Source organism: Caretta caretta, chromosome 9 (genome assembly GCF_965140235.1).
Source record: "Caretta caretta isolate rCarCar2 chromosome 9, rCarCar1.hap1, whole genome shotgun sequence".
Classification (NCBI taxonomy): Eukaryota; Metazoa; Chordata; order Testudines; family Cheloniidae; genus Caretta; species Caretta caretta.
The window spans coordinates 82,888,495-82,910,606 of NC_134214.1; the positions used below are offsets into that span (position 1 = coordinate 82,888,495).

The 22,112-nt window shown below is 42.5% G+C and overlaps 1 long non-coding RNA gene across 3 annotated transcripts in view; it reads right to left on the bottom strand.

Annotated features, from left to right (window-relative positions):
* Positions 1 to 713: 713 nt before the first annotated feature.
* LOC142073234 (uncharacterized) overlaps positions 714 to 22,112 on the bottom strand; it is a 309,657-nt gene continuing 288,258 nt past the window's right edge. For all 3 annotated transcript variants that reach the window (XR_012669999.1, XR_012670001.1, XR_012670000.1), the window contains one exon: positions 714 to 4,171. This is a non-coding gene — a long non-coding RNA (uncharacterized LOC142073234). The remainder of the gene's footprint in view (positions 4,172 to 22,112) is intronic.

The following is a 22,112-nucleotide window of genomic DNA, read 5'->3' on the forward strand; positions in this document are numbered from 1 at the left end:
ATGCGTTTGTCATCACTTACAATCAAATGTCTGGTGTTCAACTTTGAAGAAATTTCTCTATTTTTGTTGATTTCTTTCAAAAGTAGGAAAGAATTTCACAACTTCTTGTGGTGAGCTCAACTTCAGGAAAAGAATGTTATGGCTGGTGGGAGTTAGGGTTGCGAACCCTCCAGGATTGTCCTGGAGTCTCCAGGAATTAAAGATTAAGCTTTAATTAAATATTCTGTCATGTGCAGAAACCTCCCGGAATACATCCAACCAGAATTGGCAACCCTAGAGTGCTAGTTTCAACCAGTTCTATCTTGACTGTCATGCTATAGCACTAAGACATGTGGAAGAAACTGGTGGGATTATGCACATATACACAGTTTGATTTGGGAAGTTTGTGGTTTCATGGATTCACACATAATCATCATTCAGATATAACAATCAAAAAGAGGAACAGCTCAAACTGACCCTTATAAATAGAACTCTACTGTAATTAGATGATGGAGAGATGGGTTCAAATCAACGTTGAGATCTGAATTTCAACTTCTCATCCCTTAAGGGTAAGGCTGGAGGATCTGGATCTAGATCTTAATTTTGCAGCTCGGTCCCATCTCTAGTTCCATGGAAACATGTATGTCAAGCACTCCTGGAGTTTTTCTATAAATCTAAATTTATTTCAATGCTAATTTCCAACAATTCCTGTTCCATTCCCCAGAACCCTAGAATTTGGGTGGCTGTAATGTGCAAACATTAAAAAAAATATTAAACACAAGTCTTTGAAACATGCAGAAACAAATATCAGTGGAAATGTCTTTTCTACATTTTTACAATAATTCCATACCGTTGGGTTTACAATAAGCAGCATCTTCACTTTGGGTATGTACACACCAAAAGTACAGTTATGTATGGGTAGAGCCCTGTGTTATTTGTAAATATGAAATAACGTGAAATAAAACAAAAAAAAATCATGCCTAAAACAAAGTAAAATGAAAAACTCACCCCACAATGGCAACTCCTGGCTCCCAGTTTCAGACTTTGAGACCTGGCACACCGGGTTGCAGTGCCATTCATTCAAATTTGGCCCAGTCACCCAGGTTTCCGCTCCCTGGGGAGCAGGACCATACATATCCCCTCCCGCACCAGGTGGATAAAATGAAATAACATGGAATTTCCCAAAAAAATAAAATGAAAAATTTCAGACATTGAGATTCCATTCCTGGCTCTACCACAGACTCACTGTTTAATCTTGGGCAAGTCTATAAGTGCTAAGTACTATGATTATAGGGGCCAATGTCTACAGCACATACGTATAAAACTTCATAGAAATGGCTAATTTGACTGACTTCTGAGATTAACAACTTCTTTTTTATTAAATATGTTTTAATAAATGGTAAACGTGGATACTCTGATCCAGGTTTTTCTGAAGAAAATGTTAATGATGTAGGTCCTCTTCCTACTGACTTTAATAAGAGCAAGATTGGACCACTAATCCTACAGTATCTGCTCTTACATGTGCTAGAAGTTATCTGTGTACCATAATTAAAGCAATGGACCAGATACTTAAAGAGAAAAAGTGCTCCTAATTAAAACGTTAACTTATTTATTTATCCACATGGTGAAAAATAATAAAAACAATACTTTGCACTTCCCAAAGATGCATCATCTGAGGATCTTAAAATATTTTATAGACATTATATTACAAACCTCATTACACTCTTATAGGTATCAACAGGTAATGGATAATAAAAAGAAGGACATTTATTTATTTTACCATAGAAATGCAGCTATTTCAGGGTGAAACTTGGCAGCTGTTTAACATTAAGAGTTTAAGACAGGAAGTGAACATTCTTGTAGTCAGCTCAAACTGCAAGAAAAACTGTAGGTAGGAGGAATTTTAATTACCTGGATCATTAAAGCGTGAGCCATAGAAATGTTAATGGAAAATAAAGTTGGTAAGATTCTATTGCTCACATTTCTACCAAAAGGCCCCAAATCCTTTTAAATTGTGTCTAAAAGATGTTCTCAGTTACCCCAGTGTAAACTGAGGGCTTGTCTACATGGGGATTTTAAACTGGATTAAATCGGGTTAATCTGGTTTGAAAATGCTAGCATATACATGACACAATTCATTATAGCATACTAACTGCATTTCTCATGAATTCTGGAGGCCTCTTTCAACGTTAACTGAGTTTGATGCAAATTGAATTAGTTCAAGCTATTGCTCATGTGCATGCAATGCTACTGCACACTATTTTGGCAGTCCTTCAACTGCTATCCCACACTGCTTTGTGAGTGACCGTTACTGACCTACTTACCCATGTGCCCTTCACTGCTCTGGTGTTAAGTTTACTGGGTGTCCACTTCCTTGTTTAAAAACAGGTGTGGGCCAGAATTTACCTGTCTGCTCCTGGATTTGAGTACATCAGCATTGCTGTGATTACTCCAGAAACCTTACAACATGCCTCAACCATCCGCTTGGAGCTATGCTGGGACCCTAAATTGCATTGCCAGATGGGGAGATGCATTGATGCAACAAGCTCTTGTGGCCAGCCACTGGAATAAAGATCTTTTTGTGGACACTGCTAAGCAGAGATCTGCAAGGGGTCACAGCCAGGATGCCTACCAGTGCAGGATACAGCACAAACAGTTCAGGAGACTGTCCATTAAAACCAAGGATACCAGAAAAAGTTCCGGCAGTTGAAATGTAACTTGTCCATTTTTTTGGGCAGCAGGACAACATTTTGATCAGTTACACCATAACTAAACCCAAGAAAGTTGTGTAGGCTGGAAGGAGAAGGAACATGAAGAGCTGTCCACTGAAAGCCAGGATCTCTTTGGGACTCAGAATCCTGACACCAGCCAGGAAGGAAACAAACCCAGCTCCTGCAGTGTAGGAATTGAGCCTACTTCCTAGCCAGAAACCCAAGCTGGGCCTGAGGAGGGAGATCTTATTGAGGGACCCTTGCCATGTAAGAATCCAGCTTTACAATTTATTGTTATTATGCTACACTGCCACGCTAGCTTCTGTTCCTAGTGATCAACTGTGACAGTCCTTATTGGCAGATACAAGTTGGTGCCTTTTCAAGTATCCAGCACCCTTCCTCCCTCCCTTGGCCCACACTGTCCATTTGGTGCCACACCCTACATATTTTCAAAATGGTGGCTGCTCCTGCTAAAGCCCTGACTATCAACTATTTTCAAGCCCACACCATGGAGGGTACATGCCCATCTACCTATTTTCCTTTCCCCTCCCTGTCCTGCCCAGCAATATCCCCTGCTCCAACTTCATTCACCAGCTCAAAATGGGGGCTGACAGTATGGCTCTGGCCCTTCCCAGGCATATTCAAATTGTAACCCTTCTGCCAGGTGGAGTCGGCAGCGACAAGGGCCAGATTCAATATCTACAGGTTCCTTTTTAACAGTACAACAAAGAACTGGCTCGAGCCCCCACCCAGTAACCTGGGAAAATTACACACCACCCACTAGGTGCCTCTAAGAGGCAATACTTCCCCTCTTGCAAGCACTGAGTCTGTGCTGCATAGAAAAGAAACTTTTAATAAAAAGGGGAAAGTAACCTGGTATTAACTTGGGAAAACGCCACAAGCACGATTCATAAGTATAAGACCACGAACAAAACACCCAACCCAGAATACGCTGGGCAGTGTCATTTGCCTCAGGTTCTCACCTTGCAGTGAGAAAGTCCAATAAACAAAAGTTCCTTTAACGTGTCCCTACCCTGTCCCTTCACCGCACCCCACTCGCAGTTGTCGTCCTTGGTCAGTGAAGACCCAGAGTTCAGAGGTGCATTTGCGTGAGTTCACCTCCCACCTCGGGGGGCGGGGAGTCACCTTGCTTGCTCTGCCAGTCAGCTGCTCGCTCCACTGTTGGTTGCTTGCCAGTCACTAGCTCTGCCGTTGGCCTCTCTGCTGCCCGTTCACTCCACCAGCTGCTTGGCTATGCTGTCGGCTGCTCTGCTGCCTGCTCGCTCCACGAGCCACTCACTCCACTGGAACGTCTGGGATGTCTTGAGGTCCCACCACTTAACACAGTTTTCAGTGATTTCAGCTGTTAGTCGGGGAGCCTCACTGCTCATGCAGGCTGGGCAGTCTCTTTCACCAGAGACCTTGTCCCACGGCGAGTCTAGTGCTTAGACCTGGTTATCAGTGATATCAGCTTCATTGATCTGCAACAAAGGAGCCTCAATGGAGTCTTAATCAGCTCTGTCATTACATAGTGGAGAGGGGGAGTATCAAATAATGTCTAGAACCCTTAGGCAGAGCCCACCCCACCAGTACAAACACCCGACCCCACCCTCTGTCATCTCCGCTGGGCTTTGGTACTCCTGCCTAGAGAGCGCAGTCCAGCTGAGAGTGAGTTCCTCAATCAGGGCACACCAAGCACAGGCTTGCTGTCCTTTATTCACATGACAAGGGCAAAACACCTTGTTACCCCTGCTCCCCAATAACAAAGTAACTTGAAGCACCCCTTCCTCCCATTGTGTTCTGCCCTCCACTGTGCTGTGTCACCTTGAATTTTTGTTGCATTATTGTTTTAATTAAAGGTTTAATTCTGGTTATTATATAAATAGTTTGTTGTTTACTAATAAAACATTAAAATTTAATTCATAAAGAATCATCAAAGCATTTTACACAGAAAACTCAAGCATCTTAAATAATTCATAGGCTTTACAAGGAACAGACACAAGGTAACCTCAGGATTGCCACAACTTGCCACCATCCCCACCCATAAGAGAGACTGAACCTCTCAAAATTCATCTCAACCCCTCCGCCAACCCCCACTCCCTGGGTTAACAACGGGATGTACAGCTGCACATTTTCAGCCCAGCGACCAAAAGCAAGAGCAGTAGACGTCTCAGACAGTATTGTCCTGGTTGTTTCCATTTTCTATTGGACATCTTGCTGGCTGCTCAAACCGCTGATCAAGGCTCATACCTCAGCTCCCTAGCCATCATTAAGGCTGTCTCCCTTAATCTCACAAATATTGTGCAAAATACAACATGCAGCAATAATGTAAGGTGTATTTTTTTCTGCAGCTTCCCACCTATTCCTTTCATACTCTACTGTCATTCTGCAACTACTGAAGTGATAGTTAAACAATTCCTTCATTCAGTCCAAGCAGCCTGTGGATAGTTTCATTAGCTAGGGCAGCAGAAGATAAGACAGGTCTCCCAGGATAATCAAAGCAATCTCTACACTATTAAAGTCTACAGTGATCCTGGGGGCAAACTGTTCTTTTTAATAGAGCTAAGTTCCGAAAGACCCTAGCATCACGGACCTTTCCAGACCACCCTGCATTTATGTTTGTAAACCTGCCATGGTGGTCAACCAGCCTTTGAATACCATGGAGGAACATTCCTTTCTGTTTATAAATTCTGAGTCCTGACTGGGTGAAATAATAGGCACCTGGATCCCATCAGTTGCCCCAGTTCAGTTCAGGTACCTCATGTGTGCAAAGCTGTCCATGTTCTGAGTATTACCAGGCTTTATAACCTAGTTATATGCATGGCATCACAAACCTGCATGACAATGGCCCGAACAATCGATCTCTCCATGGTAAAATGGCTGGCTATGGACTGGTAGCATCTGGGAGTGGCCACCATCCAGATGAACACTTCTCCATGGGTATGGACCAACTTTTCCCTGATTATGGGGCACTGCACACTGGCATGCTGCCGCTGCAGCTCTGGGGCTAGTTCATCACATAATTCAAAAAAGGTTGCCTTTGCCATCCTGAAATTCTCTTGCTATTGCTGGTCACCTAAGTCTGCAGAATGATCCTTTCCCACCAATCAGCACTGGTTTCCTGAGCCCAGAAACCACAATGCATGGTGTGATGCTGCTCCGGGAACAGCTCCTGTAGTAGCAGTTGCTCAGTGTCATGCTCTTCCTTGTCCTCTTCCCACTTCCTCTGCTGCCACTGAATCTACTGCTGCTGCTGGAGGAGTTGTTGCTTCTGCCACACCCTGTGCTCAGTGGTGCAACAGGCAAAGTCCAAAACTGAAACCACCTGGCTTTGAGAGCTGAAATACAGCTCAGGAAGCCTCTGCATATTCATGATTGCCAGTATAGTGGCACAGAGCATTGTGGTTCATGCTAGCTGAAAACAATTTGAAAATGGCACAAACCCACCCGGAACGAAAGCATAGAAGATAGACAGCGGAATTTTAGGATGCACAGCAAGAAAAATCCTAGAATGCACACTGCTCTGCAATGAAGGAAAGGATCCTGGGTTATCCTCCAAGAATGCCATGCACTTAGTACGTAGCAAGTAGCCATTATATGTACACAATGATGTGCACTTATCCTATGTGCATGCTATTAGTGCTGTTTGTGTATTGTGTGTTAACTAACCTGCGTAAACTCAATCCAGATTAAACCCTTTGAAAGAGAAGCCCTAAGAATAACTCCCCTGAAGTCTTTAAAGTCATGGACCAGGACCCCATGGTACTAGGCGCTACACAAACACATAACAAAAAGAGAGTTCCTGCCCCAGAGAGTTACAGAAATTTAAGTAAGTGTGTCAGTGGCTTTTAACACTATATTGAAGAATTGGTTCAGTACTAATTGAGAGGGAAGAGTGCCACTTACGGAAACATCAACATCAGTTTTTGGGGGAAAGGGAGATGAAGTGGATGACCTACTAGGTCTTTTACATCTCTATTTTCTATTTACTATTCAAGTCTTTGGAAGTAAATGAAGGAGGAACTGATTTTCAACTCTTAAAATACGCACATGCATGCACACACACCCAATCCTGCTCCCATTGAAGTCAATGACAAAGCATCTATCACTTAAGTACAAGCAGAATTGGGCCCCACAACTGAGATAAAATCACCTGTTGCTGACTGTTCCTTCCAACATCTAAGATTAACAAAAATTACACCTCTACCTGATTTGTCACATCATGAAAATAAAACATTCTAGGATGGTTTTATCGGAGGCATTTAATTCGGGGCTACAGCCATACTCTTTTTTCAAAAAGTTCAGCTGGATCACCAGTTTCTCATTGGCACAGGCAACACAGAACAGCCAAATAAATGGAACTACATGGCCTCTCATCCAACAGCTGTGCAGTTCTTAATCTTTTAGCCAGTGGAGATACAGTATAATGTATGTACAGAAGATGACTAAAATTTAATTTGCACCAGTTGTAGTACAGAAACATAAGCCACTACACAGAGTTGAAATAATGTGGATGGTACCATCTGTATATAATTGTTAGGGTTACATTTTCCATTACATTTTCTTCTGGAGGAAGGGGAGGATATACAACAGGGTAGCAATCATAACAATCATGCATTACAAAACATCAATCAAAAATCATACTTCCATTTACTACAGGGTGATTTGCATTTCATTCTGACACGTACAAATGGTCTATTTCTAAACAATGTCACAGAAAATTATATGAAATTAAACTTTTATCCCAAATATTGTAAAGCTATAGGCCAAACAGATGGACAGGTATGGCATTACTTCATTTGCAGCATGCTAAGCTTGGCTAAGGGCCTACAGAGCACAAATGTTTCAGTAGTCCTTAGGGGTTAACAGGCATTAAATTCAATGAGGCCCAGAAATTAAGAAATCTGGCAATTGTTGCTCTTTGTTTTAACCCTGGAAGAGACTGCTGGAGTGGGGAAAGAGCTATTCTTGATTAATCAACCTGTCATTTTCAACTCTTTTAAACAGTTTCTTTAAAGGGGAACTACATAAATTATAACAAAACCAAAAATAAAGCAAAAAACAAACAAAGCAAAAATCACAACAAAAAACTGTTTTAAGAGCCTGAATTTTGTGTCTTTTTTTGGAAAGTAAATTAAAAAAAAACTGTAAACATATATAAAGAAATACTTCAGACACACCACTTCCAAAATCACCTTTCATCATAGGTCAATGACAAAAAGCTGAAAATACCCACACATCCACACCATAATTGGTGTGGGATCAGGGCCTTATTAACACTTGCAAACCTGCTTAACTTTAAGCATGTGAGTAGTCCCAGTTAAGTGTGTACAGAAGTGTTTGTAAGATCAGATTCTAATTCTGCAGATTAAAATCAAAATGAAAAACCATTTGCCTCTTTCAATTACCTGCCAAGTCCTTAGTTTGGATTTTTGCATTTCCCTGCAAGTATTAATGAAATTACCAATGTGAAATCTGAATGACTTCAAGCTCCTCAAATCTCTAATTAGAGCTACCATTGAACAGAGTATTTTCCTTTATGACTCCTTGATGGCAGCAACTCCTGCAAGGGAAATATCGACTGCTAAACTGGGGATTCTGTTTTTTTAAAATACGTTTCTTTGAAATATATTTATTTGGTAGTTTAAAAATATTGTTATGAGATGGGTAAAACCTAGGTATGGGTGAAGTTAAAAACCAATTGAGATTGATAGGTCACCCTTCAATTAATGTAAATGTAAGCATAAGCTCCTACACGTAGGACAAAAGGTATGGGTGGACCCACCCAAGATCTTTGGACTGAGTATTGTTTTGGGTCATGTGAGTATAGGAAGAAAACACACAGAAACTGAAAAAGACAAGGACAGAGAGAGGCAAAGGCAAGAAAGCCAAGTAGGAGCCTGTAAAAGAAGTATAACATTGAAAAAAGCTAGGGAAAGAGCTTTTGGGTCCGATGTTTGCTAAAGAGGCATGGGCTGTAAGAAAAGAAACTGCTTCTTTTCTTCTTGGTTCCTTCTGAGTTCAGAGACACCAGACTTCATATACTCCTTCTCAATAAACAAGATTGCATCAAGGAAAATACCTGACTCCATCAATTTCTACTTGAAACTGAACGGCGACTGGCCACTTGGGTTGAAAAGGGGCAACAATACGCAAATGGAGCCCAAAATGTCAAAAGCAGCCTCGAAAACTGACCCCCGAGTTTTGTGCAGCCACTTTTTTGGAGTGACCACTTTTCTATGTCTGCAAAAACTTACATTTGCACATGCCATCTACACCCATGCTCTGAAATTGGGTGGAGGACTAATCACCTGCTTTGCATGAACCAATGCAGTTGCCTGGGCAACTTGGAGCTTTTATACATAGAAACAGTTGGATGTACAAAACAAGGGTGCAATATTAGGTTAGGGCCCGGCTCCTTTGAAAATCTGACCCTTAGTATTTTTCCTACTGATCTGGGAACGTAAACAGTCTGGGGAAAAAATATTCCGAAAAGCATTTGCAGTTCATCTTCAAAACTACAGGGAATATTTCTGGACATATACCTGTCTGCATATGGCACTTCTGTGATGTCTTTCAAGAATACAACTGCAGCCAGTTGCTGCAAAGCAAGGAATAGTTAGAAAAATCTACATAAAAAAGGCTTGCCAGCATTTGCAGATCCATCATTTTTAAGCACGAAATCTCTGGAAAAACTGCTCCAGACCAAGACTTTGATGGATAGGTATTGGATGCCCTTCCAATGAAATCAAAGAACTAAGCCTTAATTGTTTTAACTATTAGAAACTGATCTGGCTTTCTGGCAAATGATGTTTATGAAATGCTACAGGAAAATAATTTATTAGCCATCATTTTGGTGTTCCGGATGAAAATATTCTTTAGAATCCTTTCTGAACCCAAAAATGCCTAGAATGAAATTCAGAGCAGTGATACATGGGTTAAGCTCCTGTCCCCTTGTTCTTAAAATGTTAAAACATTGTTCAACTTTCCACAGAACTTGGAACTCTGACAGCGCAATGCATACTTAAAACTAATTGGCAGTGAAGTGTTGCTTTAGGCTTACAAACACTGTCTTTTTCACTTCTGGGGCCTGGGTTTAGTCCAGCTTAATCCAACTAAAAATTGTTGTCTTGAAAAGTCTGAGACTGCCTTGAAATGGGAGAATTTGTAGTTGCTTGCCCAGAAATCTTCCCTTGTCAAAGGAATTGATCCACATATTCTCAGTGTGGGTTGTCGCCTTATGCAGCTGTAGGGGGCAGAATCAAACCTGACTGCACAGCTAACTAGGGACTAGCCCTTACCTTCCGGAGACGACCTCAGTTTCGAGATGCTTCCAAAGCTAGTCCATCTGGATTGTAAAACAAAGAATGAGTCTCTCATCTGCATGTTAATACTCAACAAGATAACATTATGAACAAGAAACATTTAACTACTGCAGAGAACTTTAACAATAAGTTAGACAGATCTCCCTTTTTCAGGGATGACTGGATCTAGCTCTTCGAAGAAGGGAAAATTTTCAGGTAAGCAACCACAAATTCTCCCATTTTCTCCACAAATCCACCATGTGGGATTTTCTCAGCAACAACAACATTCCTAGGGAGGGTACAAAATAATGTCACTGAGAGAAAGGATTCCCTCACCCTAAGGAATCACCATAGTGTGCAGGATCCAGCTGCCAAAGACTGCATCAGCTGAACACTGAGTATCTATCTATCTTGTAAAACTTGATAAATGTATTCAGGGATGACCAAGTTGCAACTTTACAGATTTCATTGTAAAGGGCCTGCCCTTTCCCAGTCCATGATGCTGCCAATGCTCATACTGAGTTGAGATCTGGTGCACACTGGAGGATTGAATCCTTTGTCCCATATGCCTGTAAGGATCTGACAGTGCAGGTCTAACAGCCAGGGCTATGGGCATCCTGGATCTCTGACACTTCCTTGTTGCCAACAGGGGAGATGGGTGAAGAAGCATCTTGCCAGTCCTGGAAGGTCAGGTCACATAGGAAGTGCTATTGGAGCACCCAAAGCCTGAGGCTGCCTGAATGGTTCACTCCCCCTACAGGAAGTGAGCCACGTGGGACATCTGAACAATCGTGCAGATTCCCTGCTGCTGCTGTGTTGGGCCCTGCACTTTCCTGCCTCCTGCAATCCGCACCCAACCCTGTTCCTGACTCCTGCACTGCTCCTGTCCTCACTCCTAGCGCCTACCTTACTTCTGGCCTGTGCCTGACCCTTGCCTCTCCTCCAGTTCCTGCCCTTACGCCTCGCTCTTGACCATTGGCTACTATTTCTGTCTCTGACTTCTGACTCGATCCTTGGCTCTGGCATTTGATATCTGACCCCGGCTCCATCTCTCAGCTTTGATTCCTGGTTCTGACTCCGGCTCCATTCCTGGCTCTGGTATTTGGCAGCTGACTCTGGTTCTGACCCTTGCTTTTGTTCCCTAATCTAGACACCCTCTCCGCTCACTAGATCCCACTCCTGCTTAAGGTTGCCACCTTTCTAATTGCTGGTAACTGGACCCCCCATGGCCCTGCTCCTGCTCCACCTCTTCCCTTGAGAACTTGCCCCCTTCTCTGCCTCTTCCCTCGAGGCTTCACCCCCATCGCTCGCTCTTCTGCCTCCCTCCCGCCATTGCTCGCTGGATCATCTCCACCTCCCCCATGCCTCAAGCTGGGCTCCTTCTCCTCCAGGGCTGGGATGGGAGCTTTTGCAGCCTGACAAGGAGCCTGCCTGCAGGTAGGAGGCAGCCCCAACTGAGCAGGGACTGGCAAGGGTTAATTACCCGGCAGCTTCCCCGCCTTGTGGTATCTGCACTTTGGGTGTCTGCATCTGACCTGACACTAATAGGCCCCCTTTTCAACCAGACTTTCTGGTAAAAAAAATGGGCACCTGGCAACCCTAAAGGGCACCTGGACACAGAAACCAAAAACTGGACTGTCTGGGTAAAACCTGGATGGTTGGCAACCCTACTTCTGCTTTGACTTGTAGGCCAGACCGCCTATGTCCCAGTTCCTAACAACCCTCACCAAAGCATCAGCATAGCCACTGTGAAACTAATGATTCTGATGCCTTAGAACCTCTTTTTCTTTGATAAAATAAGACCAGAAAGGCTGTTTTACTTATGTTCTCAATTCTTTTCAGATAAGCCTTTAAGGCTCACCTTATATCCAGCAAATGCCATTGCTTCTCCTTTGCAGGAGAAGTATGTGGACAAAAAGAAGGCAACGAGATCTCTTATGCTGGATGAAAAATCTAATTTACTTTTGGAATAAAGGTGAGATCCACTCTCCAAACCACCGTGTCTATGTGAAAGATGCAGCAAGATGGATCAAGTGACAAAGCTTCAAAAACTCTTCTTTCTGAAGTGATAGCGATCAAAAAGGTCTTTTTGATAAACAAATAATATAATGAAACTGATTTCATAGATTCAAAGGGTGCCTGCAGTAAAGCATTGAGCTCAATGTTCAAATTAAAAGATGGAGCTCTGTGCATCTTAGGAGGGCTCAATAGCTACACTCCTCTAATGAAGCAATAATTGTCCATATAGTAGGAAATGGAAGATTTTCTGGATACCTCAGAATTGCAGCCAGTACAGAAACATGTTTGTTCCAGGCATTAGCCTGCAGTCTGATACTGACTCTTATTAAAAATTTAGAACATGAGACACTTTGCCTACATGATGTTGAATATGTCTCTCTCAACACCAAGCTCTGAATTTAGATCAGATCCTTGAGTAAGCCCTGTTTGTTGATTTTCTCCTCAATGCTAACAGAGTTGAAAGATAACCAGTGGAGTAACCATTTTGTTCAAGAAACTTCCTTTCAAATACTAAGTTTCAAGATTTAACTTGCTTGGATCCTGGTAGAAAAAACTGGACCTTGGGACCAGGGCCGTCCCAAGGTATTCTGGGGCCCTACACAGCTCCCCTGGGGAAGGGGGGGGGAGGCCTCTGTGAGGGGGGACTGGCTTGGGGGGCAGTGGGGAACCACCCCCCAGCACTCACTGGCGGTGCAGCTGGGGCTGGGCTTCTGCACTTCCTGCTGCCAGTGAGCGCAGGCCCAGCTCTGCTGCAGTCCTCAGGGGCGTGGGGGCAGGGCTGGTGCAGAGCAGGGGCAGGAAAGGGTGGGGCAGCGGTGGGAAGAGGTGGGGCAGGGCAGAACAGGGGCGGGGGCTTTGGGGAAGTGGTGGAGTGGGGGCGGGGCTGGAGTTGAGCAGGGGCGGGAAGAGGCGGGGTGGGGCGGAGGCCCTGGGGAAGAGGTGGAGCAGGGGCTGGACCAGTATGCAGCTGCAAATTTCCTGGTGCCCTACACAGCTGCATACTTTGCGTATGGGTAAGGACAGCCCTGCCTGGGACAACAAATCTGGACTCCGATTCAAGAACAATGGTGGGTCCACTGATGTGTTCATGAGGTCAGGAAACCAAGACCCCCTTGGGCAATGGGAGGGGGCACTAAGATCACTTCCTCATCCGTCTTTCTGATCTTCTGCATTACCCTAGTGATACTGGGGAAAAAGCATAAAGTAAGCCTTTTGGCCATTTGAGCAACAGGACATCTATGCCTAGGGCTGCGGGGGACAGAGGCTCCCATTTTCTTGCAAAGTATTGGTGAATCTTCTGGTTTGCCTTGGATGCAAAAAGAACCAGAATAAGAACTCTGAATTTTTTGATGATCAATCGGAATGATTTGTTGTGAAGACTTCATTCTGCCTGATCGATTTACCTGCTGCTCAGCTAGTCGGTTTTCACATTTCTAGTGCCATTGATATGCAAGGACCTAATAGACTGTGGATGGGCCTCTGCCCACTGCATCATGGAGATCCCATGAGCCTTATCAGTCTGATGGTTTGTGTACACTGTTGCCAACATATTCTGTCATTACCAGAATATGACTCTTTGACAATGCTGGGGCCAGTTGTTGAAAAGCATACTTTATTGCCCTTGGCAATAAATGTATGTCTTTCTTCTGCTCTGAGAACAACTGTGGCCCTTGAGCCACTAAGTTCTTGGAGAACACTCCCCATCCTTGCAGACCGGCATCTGTTGTTACAATGACCTCTCTGGCTCTGTCATGGCCATCCCTCCCTGGAATCTGTCTTTGGACTCATCCACCAAGCTACGGATTTCAACACAAGTAATGGAACTTCACTTTTCGAGATGGAAAAATCAGAAAATGGTGGTGAAAAAACAGCAGAAAACTCTAGAGCAGGGGTCTCAAAGTCCAGACCCGTGGGCCATCTGCAGCCCAAGAACCTCCCCACTGCAGTATGCTGCCGGCAATGTCTGGTGCAGGCACCGCCCCTCGCAGCTCCCATCGGCTGGGGGAGAGGGACAGAGATTTCACCACTAGTTGCTGGGCAGAGTCAACCATGAAGGCAGCATCACTTTTTTCCACAATGACTATAAACAAGTCAAAATACCGAACACAACTATCTGATGCACCCCTTGCTGCAATCCCGAAGGTTTCAACTGCTCAGTAATTGAGCCAAACATCAACAAACTGACAGAACTGAAGTGTTGCCAAGTGTCTGGCAAACACTAAAAACTCTCTGGCAGGTGAAGAATTGTATAAAGTTGTATGACAGCTTTATTATTTCTAAGAAATTCAAAATAAAAAATACAATATAAACTTTTTCTTTCCTGAACACCATCTTCAGTGACATTATTGGCCCACTGAGAGGATTTGAGGACTGGCACTGGCCCTAAGGTAAACTGAGTTTGAGACCCCTGCAGAGAGTCCTCATATTAATTCTTACCAAAGGCATTACACCTGTGTAGGACACAATCATTTCTAGAATACTTGTTAGGATGCCTACTATCATGCTCAGGCACTTCCTCAGGAGGGCAGCTGCTGATCTGATCTTGTCCCATCTTTTGGCTGGCAAAATGGATTCTTTCGGGAAAGATCCCCTATTCCCTTCTGTTGGGAGAACAGTGTCTTTGACTAATGCTGAAATAGCCCCATCCACGTTGGGAAGACGCACAAATCTGCTTTGCTGTGGTTCACATTGTAAAATATTTGGGCATGTCTGGACAATCCATAGACTCTTCTGGTATCTCCCATTTGGACTTAATTACTCTTTCCAAAAAGACATGAAGGGGAATGTCTGATTCAGATTTTTCCAACCGGTTGGAAAATATGTCTTTCTTTGTAATTTCTGTACCAATCCTCTCTTCTTCTTCCTTAAGATCTTTTTTAATGGGTTCATCTGATGGCATACTCAAGTATCCAATCACCTTTCATAACATCTTTTCAAATGGTTCAGTTGGGAAAAGATCCTCGTTTTGCTTCATCCTGCAATTCAGACTCTGAGATTGAGAATTCACACTACTACTATGAAGAAGATCCTGACTTTACCCTGGACTTTTTTTTTCCTGTCTTGAACTTAGATGTTCTAGCCTTCTTTTTCTTTGGTGAGCCCCATGAAGATGAGGAGGAAAATGAATTAAATAATGATGAAGATGAAGAACCACACACACACAATTCTATTCCAATTCGATTGTTTTTTATTTTCCACGTATGAAGAGTTTGTGAGCAGAGCCTTTATCTATTGCACCCTCTGATGATGAGTCAGAGGAACTGGTCTCCACAGAAGAATGGGCCAATTTTTTCCTAAGTTACTGAGGTAATTTCTTGAACCCTTTTTCCCTTCCTATTTCGGAGGTGTGGAGGTTGGTTACCTGAGTCAGATGAAGAGTCCTGCAAACCTCTTCTTGCTAACAGGCATTTCTTTATCTTTGCTCTTTTGAGAGTGGATAGGCGGCCTGTGTCATGGATCCACAAGGTTGGTGCTATACCCTGAGCTTTGAAACAGTCTCTAGGAGAAACTCCTTCAGTGTGCCAAAACCCCAATTGGTCTCACTCTTCCTCCAGGGTAGGCCATGCAGTCTCATAGCCTCCTTAAACTGGACCTCTGGGGCTCCAGAACTCCTGTTTTACACCATAAGCTGTGCCCAGCCAGTCCAACTGAGATAGACTCCCTGGTAGAGATCTGTATATGCTTCAGGGATTAATGCACCTCATCAAGCATTTGCCATGACACTCAAAGAGTATTGCCAAAACATTAGGGTTTATTAGTCAATTGGAACACAGCATAGGACATTTCTAGGTTAGCACAGAGAACTGAAGGTTAAACCATAGACCATTCTGGTTAGCCCAGAGCCCAGCCAAGCTGTACTGACCCCCAGGGTTCAAGCTCTGTCTGTGTCTCAGGGCTTGTCTTCACTACCAGGAGATCAACGCTGCTGCGATTAATGCAGCAGATGTTGATTTAGCGGGTCTAGTGAAGACCCACTAAATCAATGGTAGAGCACTCTCTGGTTGACTCTGGTACTCCAGCTCCCCGAGAAGAGTAAGGGAAGTTCACCGGAGAGCGTCTCCCATCGATGTAGCGCAGTGAAGACACTGGGGTAAGTAGATGTAAGCTATGTCGACTCCAGCTACATTATTCACGTAGCTGGAATAGCATAACGTAGGTCGACTTACTGAGGTAGTGAAGACAAGCCCTCAGTCTGATCTCCTTGGTCAGACTACAGGTCAGAGCCCCTGACTCCTTCCAGTAGTCAACTCTTATTCCCCAACTCATACCTTCCAGTTCTTTGTTCCCAAGATGGGGTATGTTGCTGAGCTTCCCTCCTGAGAGGTTGGGGAAATCTCTCTCCCTCTGAGTCATTGGTTGCTAGTTGTCAGTGTTTTGGTGCTTGGATTTGCCACTATCTTCTCAAATTCTTCACTAATATGGGGACTAATGCCCAGATAGCTAGGCGACATTCATGCCTATGTCTCTTATACTGCCTTGAGAGCAAACAGTCCTTTTCCCTGCACTGGGTAACAATGCAGCATATAGGGGAAACTAAGGCACACACAGAAATTCATTAAAATATTACAGAAAATTCCCACTTCATCACAGCCTTTAAGGGAGACACTGTAGCTGCTGCCTAAGACTCACAGTGTGGCAGCCTCTGAGGTAAAGGTACTTTTTGTGCCAAATCCAAGAGCTCCTAGCCCAAGAGGGAATTTCTTCCTGAAGGGGAGATTCCTTTCTTTCCCGTTGCAATCCATAATTCCTGACTTCCCCTGGTGCTAAGGGAAGGAGACTGAATTGCATGACAAGGAAAGGGGTGAGGAGAGGATGGCGAGACCCACACTGAGGGAGGGCATGCACCCAAAATGGTCTTACCTGCTGCTCCTTGCTCTGTCTAGGGTGCATTCAGCTGGTCCTGCTTATGTTTTCCCTGTGCTGAGCCACTGCCCTTTGATGTAACCACCTCCGATGGCCAAGGGCTCTCCTTATTTTTCTGCCATTCTTTGAGATGTTTGTGGCCTGACTGTCTGACTCCTGCTGGTGGGGAGTATATGGGGAACTGACTCCTAGGTTGGAGTAAGGCAGCCAAGGCTAAACCTTTCTGACTCAGCAGATGAGGTGGCTGGAGTGCACAAGACACAAACCTCTCTTTTCTGCATCCTCTGGCAGGGATACAGAGCTAGAAGACAGGAAATATGCCTCTTCAGGGTTGTTGTTTTTAATTCTCTCTCTTGCAGGAGGTGCTGGATTCATTGCCCTGCCAGTAGCTACAATAGGCAGAACAAAACTGAGGGGGTCTCCAGAAAATGGGGTCTAGTCCCTTGTCAGCCATCCACTCAGCTTTGATTCTGCCTCTACAGCTATAGAAAGGTGACGACCCACACTGAGGATCTGTGAACTTAGCCCTGAGAGAGATGGTTTTTTTTCTGGCAGAATATATTTACATGGTGATTTTGAGTTTTGTTTACCAATCATGGTTTTTTAAGTCATGTCAGTGTATGTTTGTTTATATAACAGATAGAACCTTTCTCAAAGGCCATGTGAAGTGAACCAATGCTCTTGGAGAGGATAAAGGAAACTGGTGTGGAAAACATCTCAGTGGTCTAAGGGTCAGTTGAGCATCAAGTCAAAACGCAAAAATAAAGTCTTTGATTTGTTTTTACTTCACTTCTTTAAAAGACCTAACATGGTGTTGCTCCCTCCCTACCTGATGTAAATCTTTGTCTTTGCAAAACTCAGATATACAAAGACATTTGTATTGGAATGCTTGTGGGATGATAAAGTACTTCAGAAATAGGTTTATATAAAAAGAAATTATACCTATCCTGCCAGAACAGTGACTCAGCCTAATGTGCTAGTTTATAAGCTACTCTGGTCTTGAAAATCATGGTCCAAGTCCTGGCAATTGTGATCAGATGAACATTTTGTTCTTCATATGGAGCATCAAGTTTCTGGAGCTTGAGCTGCCCTGGCATGAATTCTTGAAGTGAAGGCACTAATGTCTGGTCAATTAAACCTTCTTATTGGCTTTAACAGCAAAATACAGTTGGGTTTGTGAGCAACACTCTGGCTGTGTTCAGAAGCAGAGGAGACTTCAGAAATGGCCACAGAATTTGAATGAGGTGCAATACTTTCCAGTTATATTGTTCCCTGTCCCTGTGTGGGTTGGACCTGGTAGAGTAAGGAGCCATTGCTAGATTGCAAGCAGCCTGCTGGTAGCTGGAAGCCACCATCACACCAGGAAAAAGAGATCAAGGGAAGAGACAATATGTTCCTGCTCTCTGGGCAATGATAGTGTTACCTCTGAATAACATGGATAAAGGTTGCCCCTTGAGGAGGGATTAGTCTGAGTACATTTGGTGGGATTGGACTGGATACATTGCAGACTACTCCAAAATCTGCCCAGCAAGGTTAAAAGTGGACTTCATGAGGTCACAGCTCCAGGAAAGAGATCTCTGAGGTGAGTTTGAGGCACGTTGATTCCTGGGAAAAGGGCATTATAAGTGTATTTAAAGTTGAACAGCCCTAACATTTTGTTATAACCAATGAAATGCCTCCATAGGGAGATGACAGACTAGACACTTTTTGTGATACTAACAATTCTGCTGTCCTTTGTGACAAATCTGTTTGTTGAGTGTAAGTTCATGTGTTATTTCTTTATTCTGTCTATCCAGGTTCTTATAATCTGCCCTTCAGTGTGGTATCTCTGTGTCTACTGCACTTCTGGTATGCTGACCTCCATGCTACAAGGAGAGAAGAGAGAGTTCTCGAATGAATGAGTGAAAGGTGAAGAAGGAATACATTCCTCACTGGTTTGCTATTTTAAATCTATTTCTTGTTTCTTAGTAATACCCTGAATGTCTTTCAGGTGAGAGACTGTTTGCTGTTGACCCTGACTCTGCTTTTGGGAGGAGTTAGAGAGACAAGGTAGGTAAGGTAATATCTTTTATTGGATCAACTTCTGTTGGTGAGAGAGTCAAACTTATGAACTACACAGAACACCTCCTCAGGTCTGGGAAAGGTACTCAGAGTGTCATGGCTAACTAAAAGGTTGAACAGATAATTTTGCATAAGTAGTTAGCACATATTCTCAGGGGCCAGGAAGAGCTCTGTGTAGCTTGAAAGCTCTTCTCTCTCACCAACAGAAGTTGGTTCAATAAAAGATATTGCCTCACCCAGCTTGTCTTTCTAATATCCTGGGACCAACATGGCTACAACACCACTGCACACAGCTTTGGGAGAACTTGCAAATTGAAGAAAGACTTTGCTTTATACAACAGCATGTATGTTGGCCTTTGTACATTCATGAATGATCTACGTGCCAAAGAGCCCAAGTCTCCATGTTGTATTTAATGCTTATTGAAGAAAGCAGGAGTGAGTCAAGCAGTACATACTCGAGGATCCTATAGATAGTTTAGGGAATGGAGTAGGAGACTAATGATGGAAGAACTAGTTCAGTTTGCTCGCTGAATAAAGAAGGAATACATTTAATACTACTGACTGCTTGGCTGACTTCAACCAAATTAAAACACCATGACCGCAATCTGTATTCCTTCCAATAACAATTCCAACCTTTTTTGTTGCCTATATTATAATTCTTTTTGCAAACAGGATGCATGAGTTTATTTGTTTGAAGGGCATTTCCTTTCTGTAAACTCCTGATAGAGGTATTTGCCCTCAAAATTCACTTGTGTTTTTAGGCCTCCTGGGAGTACCGAAATTACTCTAAATGTTCCCCTTACAAAATATAGAATAGGTATGAAAAATGCACAAAGTTTATTCTTTGTTGACCAATCTGTCTCTATCACAACCAGCTGTCAGCAACTGTGGAATCTATTAAAAATACAATATTATGGGGTTAAAGAGGTAAAAGAATCATTTTAGCCATACTGTTTTTAAAAATAACATTGAAAATAACATTGAAAAATAACATGAAAAAATACAGAATTTAACAATTGTCTGTTGCCATCCAATAGATGAGTGTTTGTAAAGTGCCTCTCCTCCTTCAAGTCTCCCCAAAATTCTACTTCTTCTAAAAGGCCTAGGAACCTCTGTCCTCCTACTCTCCACCTCCCTCCCTCACAGAGGTATGAACTAATAGGGGAGAATGAAAACAATAAACACAAATCCAACAAACTGAAGAAACTTTAAACAAAATGGTGAAATTAACAAGAAATATGCTTGATTTCACTTTTCATTCACACTTTTCTCTACCTTCCATCTTCCTTTTTTGTCTGTTCATTGTCTAATTAGGGCACAATACTATAACTGTTACTTATGCTGGCTAGTAGTTACTCATGTAAATAACCCCAGTAATAATGGAAGGGCAATACAATTACAACTGAGTGCTCAATGCTGGTGCTCAAACTAGTCTCCTTGGGATGAATGATCAAAACACAAACAGTCCACTGGTTAGCATCCATTTTGATGGTTATTAATAACATTTAGAACTTTATATCTATTTTACATTTTCAAAGCACATTAATAATAGCATATATTTTATTTTTAAATTAACAGTATGCCAGGCACTCTATATAAACACACACACTATGTAAATGAATGCAGCATAAATAACATCAGACAGAGAGACAAAAGAAAGATCCATCTCTGTTCTGAAGAGTTCATGCTCTAAGGACCTGATTCTACAACCCTTGTGCACTCTGGATAGTACTTACTCATGTGAGTAGTTCAGTGGGATAAAGGAGTCAGATTCATGGACTTTAGTACCTTTCGAAAGGTTTCTTTCAAAAAGTTTGTTTCTTTCTAAATGTTTCTGTGGTTTTGTTAAAGATTAGAATGAGGATATGCTTTCTGCTGGCACCAAAGAGTTAGAAGGGATGTAGTCTGTAATATGTAAGTCCAGAAGAATTTCTTTGCTACTAATTAATTTCCATTTGTTGTAAAGTATTACCAGAACTGAGTTCTGGTTGATGACAAAATGTTTATTTAAAGTTTTTGTACTGAATATCATGTTGGGATTTGACCCTCAAGAGTGTTTGTTTTGAGGGACAAAAGTACAAAGAGAGTTCTTAAGGGATGACTTCAGATTTTGTAAACCAAATATGAAACTAAGAAAATATGGTACCAATGGATTTGCATAATTTTATGCTGATCAAAGACCTCCTTCATCTTTGGTATGACTAATAAGGAGGAAAGTAGTGGAAACAGCAGCTTATTTATTTATTTCGAATTTAGGAGAATTTGGCTGTGATGCAGTCATTTGGTAAAAGTATGTAGGAGGCTGCATTTCCACAAATGTCAATGAAAAGTGTGTAAGTAAACCAGGAATGAGAGCAGCCAGACACAGACCTAGATGCAGAGGGCAATTTAGCTGATATAAAGTAATGGCCCAAACTTGTTGGGTTCTGAGACCCTCGTACTCCCATTTGACATTTATGTGAGTGGAGTATGCTCAGCACCTCAGGCTGCACATATATTTCAGATTATTTCTGCAACATAAAAACATGGGTTGGGTACAGAGAATTTTAACTATGTTAAATTTGTAATTAGAGTTTAGCAAATCAGCCATAATGAGTAATTTATTTGAAAAATTTAGTTTCTTTTTCTGCTTGCAGACATCTGCAAGGAGATAATGATCCTCTCAAATCCATTCAGTGCTCACCATTTTTTATAAACACCTTCTCACATTTTTTACCCTATGAATCAATTGTGAACATTCAAAATTCAAGATGTACTGCTTCATTGTGATAGGTTAAATAGGTCATATGGCACTGTTTCTATTCCTTGAACAAGCAAATACACAAGCACTTCTGACAACTGTACTTATGTATGCAAGGTTTAAAATTGGTTTTTGTGATTACTAACATGTGCAACTTTGAAATTCACTTTTCAGGGATGTTTTTGCCAGTAAAACTTGATTGTTCAAATGTTTACAAAAAGCAGCAGTGCATGAGAGATGTGAACATGACTGAAGATAATTAATTTAAATGTACAAATCAATATTCATGGCTTTTTCACCCTTACTAATTAAAATCTTTGTATAATTTTTCAAAAACTATTTATCTGAAGGATCTTATCAATGCAAACATATTTATGAAAACACCACAAAGCCAGTGAGTATCACACAAAATGCAAAAGAAAAATAAATCACATT